This window comes from Theropithecus gelada, chromosome 17 (genome assembly GCF_003255815.1).
Source record: "Theropithecus gelada isolate Dixy chromosome 17, Tgel_1.0, whole genome shotgun sequence".
NCBI classification, from domain to species: Eukaryota; Metazoa; Chordata; class Mammalia; order Primates; family Cercopithecidae; genus Theropithecus; species Theropithecus gelada.
In genome coordinates, this window is record NC_037685.1 from 13,759,228 (window position 1) to 13,776,447 (window position 17,220).

Consider the following 17,220-nt stretch of genomic DNA (forward strand, 5'->3'; position numbering starts at 1 on the left):
TTGCAGATTATTTCAAAACATTTGCTCAGTAAAGAAAATGGCTTTTAATTGCTTGAGCTTCTTAATACAGATCAAGGTGTGCTACTAAGTGGGAAAAACAGGATAGGAAAGAGTAAGAAACATGGATTCAGTGGCTAAAAATGGCTTCTCAGTTATCTCTCATGATATCATTGGCCATCTCCTGGCCCATAGCCATTGATTACCATTTCATACGCTGCCTATGAATGCCAGTTATTGAGAAAATGTGCTATATGACCGATTCTTATGCTTTTAGGGGAAAAGAGAAACTGTAAATTATTATGCAAAGACATAAATATTTTTTGAGAAACAGAAATAGGCAAAATAGTACCATTTTTTTTCTTTCTGGTTTACAAGATGCCTCAAATGTATTTTTTTCTGAATGGTGTTTTGAATGTATACTTATTACATCTGTCTGTTACACAACAGTTCTCAGGAAGTTCAAGAAAATCCTAGGACATCCAAGTTAGGCAACAGTACAAAAAAAACCAACAGCATATTTTTCTACTTTCTCCAAGCCACCTCCTTTGGAAAAAATTTCTTTCTCACTTCCTCCGCCCCTTATTCCCACTTTCCTATGAAATAGCAGCTGTGTTTAGCTTGATGAATTTCAATAAGATAGAACAGATGTTGCAGAGACCCCTGTTAATAATAATAATAATAATAATAATAATAATAAAAGAAATAGCCTACCTAGGATTTCTGTTCTCTACAATCAGTTCTAATTTTTTACCATTTATAATCCAAAGATCTCAAGAAAAAATTAAAGGTAAATTCCAAACAAACTGGGCTGCTTATGTCCTGCCAACGGTAATAGAAACACTTTTGGTTTCATTGAGAGAAGGTGGATATGAAAGACTAATATACATATATTCTATATCTGTTCATACAGTAAATAATTGGGTCAGCAAGTAGGTAGGTTCATGGATGAACAGAAGATGTTTATATTTAAACCTAAGGTTCCTTGAAAGGTAAGCTAAAGATCACATTGTTGAGGTTTAAGAAGCTGGCCTGCAAGCAATTCTTGTTAATGAGCTGCAAATGTGTACCTAACTAGCTAACTCCTTGTATACTGTCTTAAAAAAAGAGCCCTTAGGACAAGCTCAACCCTTTCTGTTTGCAGCTGTGTTACAAAAGAAAGAAAAGAAACTCATATTTTATGAATCCTAGTATGTACCAAGCATTAAATTAACACAGTATCTATTTTATGTCATTAAATTGTTACTTAACTCTGCAAGAATAACTGATTAAATTGTTACTTAACTCTGCAAGAATAAACTGATTTGGAGAGGTCTGCTATAACAAAAGAGTTATAACAAAAAGATCGAGTAATTTGTAAATAATAGAAATTTATTTCTAACAGTTCTGAAGCTTAGGAAGTTCAAGATCCAGGTGTCAACCAATTGTGTGTCTAGGGAAGACTCACTTTCTGCTTCATAGATGGTACTTCTTGCTGTGTGTTCGTGCTCACTCACACTGCAGAAAAGGCGAATGCTGTGCTCTCACGTTGGGGAAAGGGCAAACAACTCCCTTGTACCTGTTTTATAAGGTCACTGATCCCATTCATGCCCTCAGGACTTCATCATCTATTAAAAGGCCCAACTTTTTAATACTATCACATTGGTGATTAAGTTTCAACGTGTGAATTTTGGGAAGGCACATTCAGACCATAGCAGAGGGTTTCAGAAACCTGCCCCATTAACTGGCAAAAGCCAGGTTGACTAATTCCTAATCTTCCTCCCCACTTTATTGGAGGAGTGATTGTACCATAATACTTTTCAAAGAATCGCCATAAAGAAGATCTGCTATAGCATGTCATTTGCAAGTTATATTCAGGAATGTCTGTTATTAATCCAGGCTGGCATATTTTTTATTATTTCATTGTAGATTTGAGGGGTTCAGACATTTATGGAAATACTCCAATGTTCCATGTTAGCTTTTTTGTTTTTAAAGAAATAGTAATTATATTCATGCATTTTGCTGTTTTACTTTACTATTCACATAATTTTCTGAAAACCTTGAAATACACAAATTCATTCAAAAAAGTATTTAAAGGACTTGGCATACACAGAAATTGTAAAACTTGTCCTATATGTGGTTATATTTAGGTTTGACATGATTATATTCTGAGAAATCTAAAATGAATTCAAATAATTTCCCAACCCAGCATTTTTCTGAGCTTATACATTTTCCAAATATATAAAAGATGATGCTACATATCTAGGAGAACTTATAGTACCAATATAGTACTATATGTTTACAGTAATGAATGCACAAGCTTACGTTAAGAAAATTCTTATCTCACATACAAATCAGAAAACTAGGAGTCAGCCAGATCCAACATGCTCACAGCTGGAAACCACATATGTTTTGGCTTATGAGCCTCTCATCACACGTTTCTCAGTCCAGATGCGCAGTGACTGCAACATTCTTTTATACTCTGCGTCCACTGAGGACTACCACCCACCAGAAAGAGAGAGGGTCTAGGAAGGCTCAGACTCCAGGTAGAGCAGGGATACTATTGAGGTCATTATCAGTACCAAATGTTTTACCCATTCTGTACTGTTTTTTTGTTCCGTTTTGTTTTTTGTTTTTGTTTTGAAACAGAGTCTCACTCCGTTGCCCAGGCTGGAGTATAGTGGTGCTATCTCAGCTCACTGCAACGTCCACTTCCAGGGTCCAAGCAATTCTCCTGCCTCAGCCTCCTGAGTAGCTGGGACTACAGGTGCACACCACCACACCCGGTTTATTTTTGTATTTTTAGTACAGAAGGTGTTTCACCACATTGACCAGCCTGGTCTTGAACTACTGACCTCAAGTGATCCCCCCACGTCAGCCTCCCAAAGTGCTGGGATTACAGGCCTGGCTTGAGCCACTATGCCTGGCACCATTCAATACTTATTAAAAAGCTCATTTTCATTTGAAAAAAGGAAAATGTCTTCAATACCTTATAAATTGATAACTATTAATTCAGTCTAAATTTCTACATAATACATGGGAGCATATCAACATATACTTCATATTCATATTAGAAGAAGAATATCTTATATAGTTATAGGTTAACAAGTTCAATTTCTTCCAGAAAATAGATGGAAATGACGTATAGAACTCATTTGTCCTTTCTTTCTTACTTGAAGAGAGATAATGGTTTAAAATCTCTACACTCTGCTTTGATTTGTTTCTCCCACTGTGGCCCCCTTGCTTCGAAACTCCTTTTGAATTTCCACTCCCAACACCATCCTCCACTTCCTGAGGTCTTAACAATTATTTGGGACCCAGTTTAAAGCCAACTTCTCATTAAAACCACCCCTAAAATCCTGGCTAACCCGGTGAAACCCCGTCTCTACTAAAAAAAAAAAAAAACAAACAAAAAACTAGCCGGGCGTGGTGGCGGGCTCCTGTAGTCCCAGCTACTCGGGAGGCTGAGGCAGGAGAGTGGCGGGAACCCGGGAGGCGGAGCTTGCAGTGAGCTGAGATCCGGCCACTGCACTCCAGCCTGGGCGACAGCGAGACTCCGTCTCAAAAAAAAAAAAAACCACCCCTAATCTCCTGGGCATGGTGGCTCACGCCTGTAATCCCAGCATTTTGGGAGGCTGAGGTGGATGCATCACAAGGTGAGGAGATCGAGATTGAGACCATCCTGGCTAACAGGGTGAAACCCTGTCTCTACTAAAAATACAAAAAAATTAGCCGGGTGTGGTGGCAGGCACCTGTAGTCCCAGCTACTCAGAAGGCTGAGGCAGGAGAATGGCGTGAACCCGGGAGGTGGAGCTTGCAGTGAGCCCAGATCGGCCACTGCACTCCAGCCTGGGCGACAGAGTGAGACTCCCTCTCAAAAAACAAAACAAAACAAAACACCCCAAATCTTAGCCCTGCAAAAAAAAAAACACACAAATACTGTTCTTCCCTCCCATAGCATTTTTACACTACTCTCATAGAATTTACCATTTTGCCTCATTTTATAGTCCTTTTTGTTCAAATTTATCTCCTTCACTAGAATCAAGTTTCTTGGGGATGGGATTTTGACTGGTCCATCATTCTATTCCCATGTATAGTACATTTGCATGAAGAGTGTGTTATACATAGCATTTACGTTGTTTTGTTGTTTTGCATTGTTTTAAAAAATTAAGCCCAAACAGAATATGGACAACCATGCAAGAGGTTTCCATAATAATTGACAGGAGATCAGAGCCTCTTTTACCTGCTGCAACCATAGCTTTTCATTTCTTTCTCTAATCCTCCACCTGCACAGTGAACAGTGGTCACCATGGGTTCTCACCTCATCACAACTAACTGAATCTTTTGCTGGATTTCATGGAACAAATGGGTAAGAGACTAATCCTGGGCTAAGGTGGGGAAACTCATGATTTTACTTGCTATGAGGATAAGGAGAGAGGGGTCACAGCAAATTTATTAGAAGAAACAGGGTCTACTGGCACATGAGAAAGGCTTGTGTGAAGGAGGTGCCACAAAAGCCCTGTACTAATATAAGAGACTTTAACTTCTATATTCCATCTTTTGTTTAAACAAACTCTCTAGGATTTAGTTGTAAATATCCCTTCCATTATTCTGATTTAATATACTTCATTCTATTGTCAAAATGTGGGAAATTAAAACAATCCACTTCAGTGATATCTTCCTTAAGCAACATATGAAAAGTGTATTAAGCACGTTAGGTGCTTGAGGCACTTATTTAAAGGTTGGTGAAGTCTGAGTAAACTGTAGCCGTTTGAACATTCACTTAGGTTCTAGCTCATGGGAGCTGTCTCATAAATACACTGTGGATATTTAATGAATAACTGAAGTTAGCCATACTTTCAGAATGAAAACATCAAAAATAATCTGTCTGTAATTTTTTTTTTACTTCTAGAAACTACGTATGCCCAATTAAACTCTTCTTCCTGAATAAATATCCTGAGTTCTTAAAGTTATATATATTCCTAACCACTTAACAAAAATAAATGTGGGGATTTCTCAACTTCTAAGTTAAAACTATTGTAAGCACTCCTTAGCAAATGTACAAGAACAGAAATTATAACAAACTGTCTCTCAGACCACAGTGCAATCAAACTAGAACTCAGGACTAAGAAACTCAATCAAAACCGCTCAACTACATGGAAACTGAACAACCTGCTCCTGAATGACTACTGGGTACATAACGAAATGAAGGCAGAAATAAAGATGTTCTTTGAAACCAATGAGAACAAAGATACAACATACCAGAATCTCTGGGACACATTTAAAGCAGTGTGTAGAGGGAAATTTATAGCACTAAATGCCCACAAGAGAAAGCAGGAAAGATCTAAAATTGACACTCTAACATCACAATTAAAAGAACTAGAGAAGCAAGAGCAAACGCATTCAAAAGCTAGCAGAAGGCAAGAAATAACTAAGATCAGAGCAGAACTGAAGGAGATAGAGACACAAAAAACCCTCCAAAAAATCAATGAATCCAGGAGTTGGTTTTTTGAAAAGATCAACAAAATTGACAGACCGCTAGCAAGACTAATAAAGAAGAAAAGACAAAAGAATCAAATAGACGCAATAAAAAATGATAAAGGGGATATCACCACCGACCCCACAGAAATACAAACTACCATCAGAGAATACTATAAACACCTCTATGCAAATAAACTAGAAAATCTAGAAGAAATGGATAATTTCCTGAACACTTACACTCTTCCAAGAGTAAACCAGGAAGAAGTTGAGTCCCTGAATAGACCAATAGCAGGCTCTGAAATTGAGGCAATAATTAATAGCCTACCAATGAAAAAAAGTCCAGGACCAGATGGATTCACAGCTGAATTCTACCAGAGGTACAAGGAGGAGCTGGTACCATTCCTTCGGGAACTATTCCAATCAATAGAAAAAGAGGGAATCCTCCCTAACTCATTTTATGAGGCCAACATCATCCTGATACCAAAACCTGGCAGAGACACAACAAAAAAAGAATTTTAGACCAATATCCCTGATGAACATCGATGCAAAAATCCTCAATAAAATACTGGCAAACCGGATTCAGCAGCACATCAAAAAGCTTATCCACCATGATCAAGTGAGCTTCATCCCTGGGATGCAAGGCTGGTTCAACATTCGCAAATCAATAAACATAATCCAGCATATAAACAGAACCAAAGACAAGAACCACATGATTATCTCAATAGATGCAGAAAAGGCTTTTGACAAAATTCAACAGCCCTTCATGCTAAAAACGCTCAATAAATTCGGTATTGATGGAACGTACCTCAAAATAATAAGAGCTATTTATGACAGACCCACAGCCAATATCATACTGAATGGGCAAAAACTGGAAAAATTCCCTTTGAAAACTGGCACAAGACAGGGATGCCCTCTCTCACCACTCCTATTCAACATAGTGTTGGAAGTTCTGGCTAGGGCAATCAGGCAAGAGAAAGAAATCAAGGGTATTCAGTTAGGAAAAGAAGAAGTCAAATTGTCCCTCTTTGCAGATGACATGATTGTATATTTAGAAAACCCCATTGTCTCAGCCCAAAATCTCCTTAAGCTGATAAGCAACTTCAGCAAAGTCTCAGGATACAAAATTAATGTGCAAAAATCACAAGCATTCTTATACACCAGTAACAGACAAACAGAGAGCCAAATCAGGAATGAACTTCCATTCACAATTGCTTCAAAGAGAATAAAATACCTGGGAATCCAACTTACAAGGGATGTAAAGGACCTCTTCAAGGAGAACTACAAACCACTGCTCAGTGAAATAAAAGAGGACATAAACAAATGGAAGAACATACCATGCTCATGGATAGGAAGAATCAATATCGTGAAAATGGCCATACTGCCCAAGGTAATTTATAGATTCAATGCCATCCCCATCAAGCTACCAATGAGTTTCTTCACAGAATTGGAAGAAACTGCTTTAAAGTTCATATGGAACCAAAAAAGAGCCCGCATCTCCAAGACAATCCTAAGTCAAAAGAACAAAGCTGGAGGCATCACGCTACCTGACTTCAAACTATACTACAAGGCTACAGTAACCAAAACAGCATGGTACTGGTACCAAAACAGAGATATAGACCAATGGAACAGAACAGAGTCCTCAGAAATAATACCACACATCTACAGCCATCTGATCTTTGACAAACCTGAGAGAAACAAGAAATGGGGAAAGGATTCCCTATTTAATAAATGGTGCTGGGAAAATTGGCTAGCCATAAGTAGAAAGCTGAAACTGGATCCTTTCCTTACTCCTTATACGAAAATTAATTCAAGATGGATTAGAGACTTAAATGTTAGACCTAATACCATAAAAACCCTAGAGGAAAACCTAGGTAGTACCATTCAGGACATAGGCATGGGCAAAGACTTCATGTCTAAAACACCAAAAGCAACGGCAGCAAAAGCCAAAATTGACAAATGGGATCTCATTAAACTAAAGAGCTTCTGCACAGCAAAAGAAACTACCATCAGAGTGAACAGGCAACCTACAGAATGGGAGAAAATTTTTGCAATCTACTCATCTGACAAAGGGCTAATATCCAGAACCTACAAAGAACTCAAACAAATTTACAAGAAAAAAACAAACAACCCCATCAAAAAGTGGGCAAAGGATATGAACAGACAGTTCTCAAAAGAAGACATTCAGACAGCCAACAGACACATGAAAAAATGCTCATCATCACTGGCCATCAGAGAAATGCAAATCAAAACCACAATGAGATACCATCTCACACCAGTTAGAATGGCGGTCATTAAAAAGTCAGGAAACAACAGGTGCTGGAGAGGATGTGGAGAAATAGGAACACTTTTACATTGTTGGTGGGATTGTAAACTAGTTCAACCATTATGGAAAACAGTATGGAGATTCCTCAAGGATCTAGAACTAGATGTACCATATGACCCAGCCATCCCATTACTGGGGATATACCCAAAGGATTATAAATCATGCTGCTATAAAGACACATGCACACGGATGTTTATTGCGGCACTATTCACAATAGCAAAGACTTGGAATCAACCCAAATGTCCATCAGTGACAGACTGGATTAAGAAAATGTGGCACATATACACCATGGAATACTATGCAGCCATCAAAAAGGATGAGTTTGTGTCCTTTGTAGGGACATGGATGCAGCTGGAAACCATCATTCTTAGCAAACTATCACAAGAACAGAAAAGCAAACACCGCATGTTCTCACTCATAGGTGGGAACTGAACAATGAGATCACTTGGACTCGGGAAGGGGAACATCACACACCGGGGCCTATCATGGGGAGGGGGGAAGGGGGAGGGGGGAGGGATTGCATTGAGAGTTATACCTGATGTAAATGACGAGTTGATGGGTGCTGACGAGTTGATGGGTGCAGCACAGCAACATGGCACAAGTATACATATGTAACAAACCTGCACGTTATGCACATGTATCCTAGAACTTAAAGTATAATAATAATAAAAAAAAATTAAAAAAAAAAACTATTGTAAGCAATGAATTTATTTTAAATATTTATCCACTCTATGAAAGTTTTTGCACCAAAATCAATTCAGATAAAATCATGATTTTTATCGGGTTTGATTAAAGTCACGGCCTTATATGTGCAGTATGGGTCATTTTCAGTTTGCAAATTCGCTTGAGTTGTTTTTGGAATGAATGTTAGGGTGAGATGGAGTCATCCTAAACATAATGGCTGTAAGCAAACTCCTTCTTTATAAGTAAATCATTAGACTAAGTTAATATCTTCTCCCTGTAAATTCTAAGTAGTATCTTTGAAAATCGGATACTACTTCCTTGGTCTCTATGTTAATGATATGTATCTCATTTTGGCTGTCTGAGATCTGTAGGGACCATTAGAGATATGCTTCCAAGGTAAGAATTTCATTGTATTTGTACCTTTTTCTCTAGCTTTATGCAGTTGTGGAGGCAGAATGGAGGGGGAAGAATAGAGAGGGTGAACAGTTGTATTTAACCAGAGATAGAGATTTCTATAGGTATTTTTTTTTTCTGAAATTCTAGTACGTTCAATTCAACTTACATATACTGAGCATCTGTTATGTGCAAGACTCAGTCTTAAATGCCATGGGGGAAACATGGGAGTCATCATTAATGATGGCAATAATCTAGTGATGAAGATGTACATGAATAAGTTCCCTGCCCCTAAAGTGAGATCCATGCTCAGGAGAGGTATCTGCAAAGTTTAGGGTGGATGAGAAGAGCATCCTAGGTAATAACTTTAAGCAAGGGACACTTGTGTTTGACTTTGAAGGGTGGCAAAATTTTGACAGGCAGACCTGGGAGGAACAGGCTTCTTCACAGATGGAAAAGTGGGGGAAAATGCTTAGAAACATAACAGTACATGTTGGGTTGTATAAGGAAAGTGGTATGTTAGGCCATAAAATTGAATTTATGGAGTTATGGTGGGGGTATAACTACAAAACAGTAGTGTTTGAATTGTGTACTGCGGGCAATAGGAGGAAAATTGGTGGAAGGAGTAATGTTCTTTTGTTTGGATTTTTCACTTAAATCTTTTATGTAATAAAATTAAGAATAAATAAAGATGTTTTAGAAGGGTTATTCTAACAACAATAAATCTTACAGTTTAGTAGTAGAGACTTGGAAGTAGAGCAACCAGTTAGGATGCCATTTCAGTTATCTAAATGACAGCCTTAAGGTGAAAGCAATGAGAATTCAAAGAAGAAAATCAATATGAAAGACACTGTGAGGACAGAATTAAGAGCACTTAGCCACGGATATGGTTTGGCTGTGTCCCCACCCAAATCCCATCTTGAATTGTAGCTCCCATAATCCCCATGTGTCATGGGAGAGACCCGGTGGGATGTACTTAAATCATGGGGGCAGGTTTCCTATGCTGTTCTCATGATAGTGAATAAGTCTCATGAGATCTGATGGTTTTACAAAGGGCTGTTACCCTGCACATGTTCTTTTGCCTGCTGCCATGTGAAGTAGGACATGTTTGCTTTCCCTTCCACCATGATTGTAAGTTTCCTGAGTCCTCCCCAATGGTGTGGAACTGTGAGTCAGTTAAATCTCTTTCCTTTATGAATTACCTAGTCTCAGGTATATCTTTATTAGCAATATGAGAATGGACTAATACAGCCACCAAATGAGCATGAAGACTGGGAGGGAAAGAGTAAGGAGACCCAGATGTTTCTGAGAAGAAAGTTTCTGAAGAGAATTCCATTCCAAGATGAGGACGTAAGAGAATTGCACGCATAGGGGCTATGATTATCAGAATTTGCCACCTCTGGGCTGGCACTTGGGACTGGAATGGGAAAGGAAGATTGACATTTGAGGCGATGGCATTGTAAAAAACTAGGGGATTACACAGAAAGTCAGGGTACAAAATTGAAGTACAGACTGCTAAGATGTCAGATGAAAGTACCAAATTCAGAGTATGAAGTCAGAAATCTAGGTCCCAGGAGAAAGAGCAAGTATGCGTGAGCCAAGAAGAGGAGGGCAGAGGTCCTGGGGAAATGCTGCCACTGAGTCCCAACTGGCCAGGGTGAACTTGGACCAGCTTAAATAACCAAAATAGGAGAATCACTTTTGCATTTTATGAGGGAGCTTGAGGTGCACATATAGACAAACTGCTTGAAATTGGATTTGGAATTCAGGGGAAAGAGGGAGGCTAAAAGTAGAGATAGTCTAGATTCATCTTCATAGAGGTGGAGTTAATGGCATGAGAAAGATTATGTCACTGAAAGGAAAAAATGTAGAGAGGGAAAATGATCTATGCTGCAATATTGGTGAAATGGGTTCCAGTAAAAGTCGAGTAGAGAAAGAGTAACCAGACTGTTGAGTATACATTTTTCAGTCAAAAAACACCATTTTTGTAAAAAATAAAAACAAAAAAATTACTTTTCCATACTTAATAGATGTCTCGAACTTCCATTTTTTTCTGAAACCTTACTGTGGCTAATAAATTCCAGTTTGTTTTCAGTCATTTCATGTTTAATATTCAGTTAATTCATCTTTCTCCCTGCTTATGCCAGACCCCGTGATACGATTTGGCTGTGTCCCCACCCAAATCTTATCTTGAATTGTAACTCCCATAATCCCCCCGTGTTGTGGGAGGTACCTGGTGGGGGATAATTGAATCATGGGAGCAGTTTCCCCCATACTGTTCTCGTGGTAGTGAACAAGTCTCACGAGATCTGATCTGCTTTCATTTGGCTCTCATTCTCTCTTGTCTGCTGACACGTTTTAAGATATGCATTTCATCTTCCATCATGATTGTGAGGCTTCCCCAGCCATGCAGAACTGTGAGTCCATTAAATCTTGTTTTCTTATAAATTGCCCAGTCTCAGGTATGTCTTTATCAGCAGCATGAAAATGGACTAATCCACCCTGGGAGCCATCTTAGTCCCTGAAGGCTCACATGGTGCCATGGCATTAGTGGGGAGGGAGCATTTAGTGCTTGGTTGTCAGAGTGGGCCAAGCTGTAACTCTTACTACCTGATTCTTGTGCACCTCAGGTAGGGTTTAACCATATGCCCATGTGGGATATGGTGGACTTTCATTCTTTACGGGATGTCTGAACTCCTTTTACCTGACCAGCATATCACTACTACTTCTTCCAGCCCTCTTTCAACTAATTTCTTCCGTCTTGTAGAAAGCAGGTATCTCTAGTGTTCAGGGATAATCTTTGAGGTTGCCTTAGGCTCCCTCTGAGAAATACTACTCAAAACAGCCACGTGTATTCCTGCCATATTTGCACAGCAAACTTATTTAGGCTACAGACATATAGGTATCAGACAAGAAGAACACAAATCTACGCTACTCAAGAATTGTCCGCTTCTCTGAGGATGCCCATTTGCTTACCAACTACTATAATATATTGTTGCTCATATAAACTACTAACTGGTATCAAAGATGGTGAAGAGTGTGAATACATTTTGAAAGACTTTCACTGACCAAAACTTTTAATTGAATGCGATTTAAAAATGGACATATATTTATAGAAGCTCTCGTTCTGAGCATTGGATTATGATGGACTTCACAATCCTTCAATCAACTTTATGCATAAAAAGCAAATTTGTTTAACCAGCTGATGAAAGCCATGAGTTTCATGATGTCTTATTTTTAGACCCTGCCGTGTGTGTCTGGAGCCCTCTGTGAGAATTCCTCAAGTCTTATATGGCAGCAGGAGTTTTGGGGTTGCCCAGCTGCATAGGCGTTTTAGCTGTTCCTTAGATAAACCTTCAGAAAATCATCCTGTTTTCAATCCCACCCGACAGGTAACTGGTGCTTCCAATTTCTGCTTCTTTCTAGGATCCTGGGATGAAAATTGGCTTTCACTGTAGGAAGTTACGCTTCAATATCGCTGCTCTGATAATAGTTACCATTTAACTATTTGCTTTCATCTTTCAAAATGTGTTAACTCTTCTTGTCCATTTTCATCTCTTCTCCTTTTATCACTGTTCTTGTTATAAAAATTTTATACCTTTAAATCTTCTTTATCCCTTTAATTTTGTAATAGTGGAGTTTCAGGATATAGCAGAGAAAAACAAATATATCTTATCTAACATATTCCACTGCATTCCTTCTATAGCATTTCTAAGTCCCTGAGAAACTATGATGCTGAGTTAGGTATGATTTAAGGTCATTAAAGCCATTTAATACTGTAGCCAATGAGCAAAATGTAAGATAGACATTGGGCTCAATAAAGGCAAACAATCATAGCTATCACTTATTGAGCCAGGCTCTGTTTTAATCTCTTTCTATTTTAAATAATTTAATCCTCACATCCATATAAGGTATGTTCTATTTTAAAGATGAAGAAATTCAGACAGAGGGGTTCAGTAAATTAGAGGTCTTACAGCCTCTAAATGGTAGAGGTGGAATTCAACCCCAAGTGGCTTTAGATCTGAGATAGAAGCATACTAGTATCTTCTTTGGGGACAGGGATTCGTGGTTAGGATGTGGCCCAAGTAGAAGTCAGATTGTTATCTTTTCTTTCTCCACTTCAATTCTACCTCTATTTTTAAGCTGTTATTATGCAAGGCCACTATATAGTCCATTAAACCTAGAAGATTGTAGAACTCCAGGAAAAGACATTGAGAATAGTCTAGGCTAATCTCTCTTAATCATGGATTAGGAGAAAGAGACCTGCCCTGGAAGCAATGATCTTGTACGGGGCAAGTCACTACACCATTCAGGGAGTTGGTGTTCATATCTGTGAATTGAGGAAATTATATTAAATGATAATATTAACAGCTTAGATGTATTAGGCTCTGTTTTATGCTAAGAACTTAATACATACATAAATGTGTTTTTATCATTTAATTGTTTTTTAGCTTGGAGATGACATAAGTAAACAAGTATCAACTTGTTTCATCACTCTCTTTTTCAAGACACAGAAATAGATCCCAATTTCCTAAGTCTTAAGTTCAAAGCCATCTTTATTCTTTTAAGGACCCATACATCTTTCATATTTGTATTCTAACAATGTTTCCAAGTTTAATTATCTCTCACTTGTGTTAAGTCCTCCCTATTTTATTTGTCCAGACCTTACTGATAACTCTCCTTTCTTAATTAAAGCATATGCACAAGATGCAACGTATCAGTGATTAAATACAGGGTTATATTCATCTTCTTTTGTATGTTTGCTTTGCTTCAATAAAGAAAGGATAGACTTGTTGAAAATAAACACAATATGTTGTTCTTACTTTGAAAAAGTCTCTGCGATGGTTAATTCTATGTGTCAACCTGACTGGGCCGAAGGTTGCCCAGATTAAACATTTCTGGGTGTCTGTGAGAGTATTTCTGGATGAGCTGAGTGTTTGAATTAGTGGACTCAGCGAAGTAGATTGCCCTTGCCAATGTTTTGGGGTATCAATTAATCCAATGAGGACTGGAATAAAAAAGGTGAAAGAAGAAGAAATTTGGCCACACCACTTCCTTTTTTTTCTCTGCTTCATTGTTTCTTGAGCTGGGATATCTCTCAAACTGAGAGATGGGACATAGCCCAGACTAGGATTCACACCTCAGATCCCCTGGTTGTCAGACCTTTAGATTCAGACTGAATGAAGCCACCAGTGTTCCTGGATTTCTGGCTGGACTGTGAGACATCTCAGCCTCCATAATCATGTGAGTCAACTCATAATAAATTTATTTTTATATATGTATGTGTGTGTATATTTATTGGCGTGTGTGTGTCTGTGTGCATATGGATACACACATATATCCTGTTTGTTCTGTTTCTTTGGAGAACCCTGACTAAGAGAATCTCCTATAAAAACTCATGTAATACTTGGCATAAATTGAATGTTTGTTGAAATGTAATAATTTACATCTTTGTTTCATTTTCTTTACTGTATTGTCTTGGAATACTTTTATATGTATTAATGCCATGGTTATACTAAAAACTCATCACATTATTATTAAAAAATTGGCATAATGCTTGACTCATAGTTGGTGCTTAGTTATATTAGATTAGTTGAGTAATTATGAGAACAAAGAGGTTATATGAGAAAACATCATGTTTATTTTTTCCAAACTTTATAGAAGATAAAAAATATCTCATTGAAGATTGTATTTCTATAATCATATCAGAAAAAAGTTGGCAAGGATTTGGAGAAATTCTCCTTGAAGAACTCTTCAATTGTACTTCTCTTGACAGCCCTCTCAACCCAGTATGAAATTATAGTACACTTCAATGGAGCACAAGGTGGTTAATAATCTTGAAAATAACTCCATGGCAGGAAAAAAAAACCTTTGTTTATAGCACTTTGAAGGTAACTGTCTGTTCTATTTCCCTAGATCAGGGGTTGGCACTCTACAGGAGGCAGGCCTAGATACTGTTTTTTAAATAAAGTTTTATTTGAACACAGCCATGCCAATTTTTATTTTTATTTACATATTGTTTATGACTACTTGTGTGCTAAAACAGAAGAGTTGAGCAGCCCACGGAGCTGAAAATATTTGTTATTTGTCTCTACAGAAAAAGTTTATAAATCCCAGTTTGGAATATCTTACCTATTCCTGTTCCACAGTAGTTGGTTCACAAATGCCTCCAATTAATCCACTCATTTATCTTGTGTTGAAATATGTCTGATATGGACCACATAGTAGCTTCATGTGTAGGAAACATAAGATTGAATCTTGTAGCAAAGTACTCTTTTCCCTTTTTCCAAATTTTAAATGATAGCAATATGAGTTCGGTATTGTAGAAACCAAACTATAAATTTAAAAATCACAATTTCTAGGCTGGCCATGAGGACTGTGATTCTGAAGGTAAATCTTATTCCCTTTTATTAACAAAACAGCTATTCTTTGATTGACAACATCCCGCCAAGTGCTGTTGTACATATTTACCTGGAACTAATAGCTATTTCAGAAAAGAAAGAATGTTTGCATAATTGTAACTTATCAAATCCTATAGGAATTACAAGTTCTGCAAACATATCCATCAGTTCTAATATAGAAAACAGTGTGGGAATAGACTTTGCCGTGGGCAGTATAATTTTGAGAAAAAGCGGCTTCTCCTGATCAATCAGTCTGCTTTCTTTGTTAGTTTCCTTTTGCTTTGGAAGTGACTTTAATGATTACATGGAGTAGTTATTTTAGCCTAGATTTTCAAACATGTTTCTTCCTTCATTGCTTAATTGTTATGTTTTGATCCTTATTCTAACGATTCTGCTTTTTTTTTTTTTATTGTATGCTACTTTGATTTTATTTGGGAAATTAGTTTTTGAGAAGTATAGATGAGAAACTGAAAATATATAATTGGGTTGTCACATCAAGCATATGTATGAATCTATATCGAGGCATTTAATTCAGTTAATTTACATGGGGTCTGTTGCTAAAAGCCAGACATAGGTGTCCCTGATTAGCTGTGACATAGGGGGAAATCATGTGGCTATTCTAGTCATGGTAGAGAAGATATTTAGCTTCATCCTGTAATTAGAGCTTTCAGAAGGACCATAATTATATATTACATTACATACTTCTCCAGGCCATTGCACACAAAGGGATCTTTTTGGGAATTTAGAAATAACTGTAATAACATGAATTTTAATGATTGACAGTTACAGGCTAAAATGTAATCATGAACCCAATGGCTTTTTTTGTAAGAAAAATTTTACTGACTTGCAAATATATTACTTGGACTAAACACTTCTGATAGGCTAAGTGAAAATATAAACATGTCTCATAAGAAAATAAACAGAAATAAAACAAATAAAACAACCCAAAACTTTTCAATTGGATGAGTAGTCCCGCTGTTGCTTGTCACTTAATTTTTATAGTCCTCTCTTTGAACTTTATGAATTTATGTTCATAAGCAAGAATTAAAGAAATAATTATTTTCTTTTACCATTTCTTGAGGTACTATACAAAATATAACTTAAGGATTATATTGTAATGAAAAGAAATGGAGCTGAGACACAAATATGTAAGATACTGTAATCAGGTTTTGTAAATACAGAGATCAAATGCCCTGCTTGGCCAGGCACAATGACTCGCGCCTATAATCCCAGCACTTTGGGAGGCCACGGCAGGTGGATCACCTGAGGTCAGGAGTTTGAGACCAGCCTGGCCAACATGGTGAAACCCTGTATCTACCAAAAATACAAAAATTAGCAGGGCATGGTGGTACGTGCCTGTAGTCCCAGCTACTTGGGAGGCTGAGGCAGGAGAATTGCTTGAACCCAGGAGGTGGAGGTTGCAGTGAGCTGAGATTGTGCTATTGAACTCCAGCCTGGGCAGTAAGAATGAAACTCTATCTCAAAAAATAAAATGAAATAAAATAAAATGCACTGGTTATGTGCAAAGCAACAAACACTGAATACACATGATCTGTAATTCACAGTCAGTTCCAGATATTTATCTAGAAGCACTAGTCTGTACTGAGATGTATGAACATCAAAAATAAGGCTATAATATCTCCTTACTATATTTAATTTAAAATTTTCAATGATGTTTATTGCAAAGGCTGCCCCACACAGATTTAATGCAAAGTCTGTTTCACCATCAGAAAGACCAACTCCTTTTATACTGTCTTAGACGTTTGATTCCCAATTTATGATAATGTTTATTGAGTGTCTAAAGGAGGACATTGATCTCCCATCACAGGTATTGGCTGAGACAGAATCCTCTCTATTTATATTTCCCCGTCCAGATTGGAGAGACATCTTCAACTGTTTTCAGAACTTAATTTGAGAACCGAATGAAAGCATTTTTCTTATAAACATATTCTCCTTCTCACG